General features: G+C 39.1%; 1 non-coding gene across 1 annotated transcript; it reads left to right on the top strand.

Annotated features, from left to right (window-relative positions):
- Positions 1 to 3,488: 3,488 nt before the first annotated feature.
- On the top strand, positions 3,489 to 3,596 carry LOC149495617 (small nucleolar RNA R71). Its single transcript, XR_016321549.1, has one exon. It is a non-coding gene; the product is annotated as a small nucleolar RNA R71 (small nucleolar RNA).
- The last annotated feature ends 1,101 nt before the right edge of the window (positions 3,597 to 4,697 follow it).

Below are 4,697 nucleotides of genomic sequence, written 5' to 3'. Positions count from 1 at the left end.
GAAACAACTGAGCAAGGAGCTCGCTGTTCAAGCCAAACGGATTGAGGGCACCCACATACATTTTCAGGTGCATTTTGGGACAAGTGGTTCCATCAAACTTGTCCATGTTAGGCATCTTGAACTTTGTCGGCAATCTTGCTTCAGGGAACAAGGACAAGGAGTCCATGTCCACCACTTCCTTATGTGTTTTAAGGGCAGTGATTGACCTTTCTAAGAGTTTGAGTTTTTCTTTCATTTTCTGAGCTTCCAGCTCAGCAGCAGTTCTGGAGGGCATGTCATCCAGGTTAAGGGCAGGGTTTGAGGACGTCGGTCCAGCAGCAGGTCCCTGATTGGAGGCAGCAGGATCACTTCCCCCAGCGGAAGCCCCATTTCCATTACCACTACCTAGTTCAGCTATTAGGGCAGTTCTTTGGGCAGCTAATGTCTCATTCATTCTAGCCTCCATTCTAGCTTCCAGTTGTTTCATGAGATTTTGGATGTTAGCAAGTGATGCCATTGGTGAAGTTGGTGAAGCTGGTGAGGTTGGTGAAGTTGGTGAAGCTGGTGAGGTTGGTGATAGCACTGTAGGTGTGACTGGAACTTGGATAGGCACTCGAACAGTGGGTACCTGTAAGGATAAGGGTAACTGGATTAAGGTACAGTGGGTAGTATTGTGTATTAGGGTAGCTGAATGTGAGGTAGATCGACTCCCTTGTCCAATTGTGCATGACTAAAAAGAATATTTTGTGCGCTTTTGTTTTTTAATGTTTATGAAATGATATGTCATGAATGCGCACAATATCATGTCATAATTCGTCTTAATGATATGATTCACATGATTGGGTGCATACAGCCCTAAAGGATAGGTTCTATAAGCTATGACACAAATAGAAAATTGGCTTATTAAGGGACCCTTGAACCTTGAGTAAGGATATACCTAACCACATGTGAAACAAAGAGTTTCGCGTGGGTCCAACAGTATGCATACTCATGGGCCACCCCCAAAAGGATTAGGGATGGTTTGCGGTAACAGGGAGGACGCTTTGGCTGTCCGTCGACATAATCAATGAGACCTGCCGATCAGCGCTACTTGCTATCCAGACTCAGAAGTTTGAACAGAAGAGAAGAAATTCATTTGAAATTCATTTTTTTATGCAATGGAGAAAAAGATTCTCAATCGTGCAAATAAATCAACAAATTTAAATGTTTTCATTAAAGTTTACAATTAAGTCCAAATTTCCTTATCAAGTATTCTTAAAGAAAGAACACTTGATTCGTGTTAGGGTACTTGTACAAAACAAAGCACAACAAAATAATACCCTAAAGAAGGGCAAGTTAGTTGATGCAGCAATTGTAGTCCACTTTATGCAAAATGATTACACATAGTCTCCAGTGAAGTCGTCAAACTGTGAACCCTCCCCCCCCCCCCCCGAAGGCAAAATTATGCTTGGATGAGGTATGTTCACGTGTGTGTTTTATGAAGTCGCCACGTAGTTTATTTTTTTAAGGGAAAACTAAGAAAGAATCCTAAATGACTCTAATTTTAATTAACCTAAGTCTAGATTAATTATCCCAAAGTTTAAGGCACAATCTACGAACCCGAGGTGGATCCCGAGACTATGTCATGCCGATTAACTAACCTAAGTGTGAATGCTTTGCAAGGTAATGATGCAATTGGACCAGTAAAGTGCTTTGGTGATTTCGACTTGCCGCTCGGGGTTAAATCCCGAACGTGCCTACGTACTTTCGTTTGAATGAGAGATCAAAGCCGACGTAGTTCGATAAAGCCTATTCAAAGGCATTTTGAAGGGGAATGCTTTATGCATGAGTGTGTGTATGCTTCGTGCATTTTTTGAGGCATTTTGCCAAAGATTGATTGATTTTTTGTTTTAGGCATTTGTTGCCAAAAGGTGCTTGATTGGGCAATTCATTGCCAAAAATTGATGTTTGGGCTATTTATCGTCAAAATGGTTGATTAAGGCATTTGTGCCAAAAGTTGGGCAATTTGTTGCCAAAAATCGGTTAGGCGATTTGTCGCCAAAATGATTAAGGGCATTTGTGCCAAAAGAGGTTTTGTTGGGCGATTTGTCGCCAAAATGATTAAGGCATTTGTGCTAAAAGGGTTTTGTTGGGCTATTTGTTGCCAAAAAAGTTGGTTATTTGAATTATAGGCAATTTGTTGCCAAAAGCAATTGATTAAACCGTAGGCAATTTATTGCCAAAATGTGATTGATTAAACTGTAGGCAATTTGTTGCCAAAAAATGTGATTGTTTAAGGCTTTTAGCCACAATTATTGATTAATTGGACTTTTAGCCGGACTGTTCGAAATAAAGGCAATTACACCGTAGTTATTAATTAACTAGGCACTTTAGCCAATATGTTCAGAGTTTAGCATTAATACCACGATTATTGATTAACCGGGCATTTTAGCCTAAACTTAAGGCAATTTGCTACCAAAATGACGATGGTGTGAATGTAGTTATTAGAGTTTAGAGTAGAAGAGAATATGTACAAAATGCTGAAATTAAATGGGCAGAGTTTCGTTATTACCTGAGTTAATCGGCGGCCGCTTCTTAGCTTCAGCTTGAAAATTCCAGATTAAGCTCCTCGTTTGGGGAATATTAATTAAAATTAATTTAATTAAGTGACCAAATATCACAACAGCAGAGTAATAAAAGCCTATACTAAATGCAGAAAAGCAGTAAAAGAACCGCAAGGAGCATAGGAGAGAAGAGAGCGTCTGTCAACACAGACTGAGTCCCTAAAACTGTCGATTCGGGGCTGTTTTTATAGGAAAAAACAGGCCGGAGGGCGGGCGCCGCCGCCGTGGACGGCGGCTACTGTCCACTCGGTAGTTTTTTCATTTCAAAGGCTTTTTCGGGAGCTCCGTACCTCCAAAAAATATTCTGGGACCAGTTCTGCGATCCTCATAATTTTTTGGACGTTTCAAGTACCATATTGGCATACTTTCGGTGAACTTTCCAAATGGCCTCCGGTCCGGCCGGACTGTTTGCAGTCCAGAAAAATAGGCTTTTTGAGCCTCAAAATTTGAGTATTCACAAGATTAGGATAATTCCTTAATCTGTTATTATATGAATTGGAATAAGGGTAATTTTTCCTTCCTTGATTCATCACATAGTTTACTTGCTCCAAAGTTTGTGGATTCAAAGAGTCCATAATGCATTCTCTAATTCCATGTTGTCCATTGCACCTATCACAAATTTGCATAATAGAATTCACAGGATTAGTGGTTAACATGTCCAATTTTCTTACCATATTATCCACCTTGGCATTAAGTGCTGTAATGGCGTCTATTTCATAGACTCCTGCGGTTCTTCTCCTTTCAGAATTGTTTTGGTAATGGCTGTTGCTTGCCATCTCTTCTATTAACTCATATGCTTCATCAATTCCCTTCTTTTCAAAGGATCCACCTGCAGCTGCATCTAAAGTGATTTTGATGTTAGGAGATAATGCATTATAGAAAGTTTGTACCTGTAGCCACTTAGGCAAACTGTGATGTGGGCACTTTCTCAACAAGTCCTTGAATCTTTCCCAAGCTTCATACAAGCTCTCTTGGTCATGATGAGCAAATGTCATTATCTCATTGCGCAACTTTGTGGTTTTTGAGGAAGGGAAGAATTTTGCTAGAAACTTTTGAGCTAATTCATCCCATGTTGTGAAACTCCCAGCAGGACATGATTGTAACCAGGATCTCGCTTTATCCCTAAGAGTGAAAGGGAAAAGTCTCAGTTTGATTTCGTCTTAAGAAACACCATTCTGTTTGAAAGTATCACAAATTTCCAGAAAATTTGTGATATGGGCATTAGGATCTTCACTAGGCAAACCCCCATATTGGATCGAGGTGGAGAGCATTTGGATAATTGCGGGTTTAATATCAAAATTATTAGCTTCCACCCTAGGTCTTGTAATGCTCGAGGTTGTCCCATTCAGATTAGGTGTTGTGTAATCTCGCAAGGTACGGACCGGATGTTGAAGTGGGGGTCCGACTATGTTCTCGTTTTCGTTTTCATTTTCGTTGGCCATGTCTGCTTGTTGTTCGAGTTTTATTTCTCGTGCTTTTCTTGCAGCATTGTGCCTACGAAAAGTTCTTTCAATTTCTGGATCAAAGATTAGAGGCTCAGTCTTCCTTGATCTTCTTTGCATAAAAAACCTGAACTAATTCTTGAAAGAAATTTAAATAAAAATAAAAGAATGTCTAAATTAACAATAGGGTAATTCGTATTGATATTGATAACGCCAATCCCTGGCAACGGCGCCAAAAACTTGACAGTGATTTTCGCAAGTGTACGAAATCGCAACAAGTAATATAGAGTAAGAGAGTATCGTATCTACAGGGATTGTATATCAAGTACCAAAATTATGTTAACCTATTATTATTTAAACGATAATAAGGGAGAATTGCTGTAAGGAAAATAAATTTGAAAATAAAAACAGAAAGAGATCAAGCACAAAATTTAGGTGAAAAGAAATCAGGGATTTAGATTACTAGGGAATTTGATTTCACTTAATTCTATCCAACTTATTCTATTAGTTCATTAATCAATTTTAATTGTCCAAGTAGGAGAAACAACCCTAGAGTTACTAACAAGCTCTCCCGATGTATTGTTAGTTATTTTAATCTAGTTAATTACCTATCTTCCAATAGTGAAATCAAACATAAATCAGATCTTTGGGTTTTGTGGTTGTTTTGTGAGTT

This window comes from Jatropha curcas, chromosome 6, assembly GCF_041381405.1.
Source record: "Jatropha curcas cultivar XTBG-Jc1 chromosome 6, XTBG_Jcur_1.0, whole genome shotgun sequence".
NCBI classification, from domain to species: Eukaryota; Viridiplantae; Streptophyta; class Magnoliopsida; order Malpighiales; family Euphorbiaceae; genus Jatropha; species Jatropha curcas.
The sequence above is the reverse complement of the archived record's forward strand: the minus strand, read 5'-3'. Positions and strand labels throughout refer to the sequence as shown.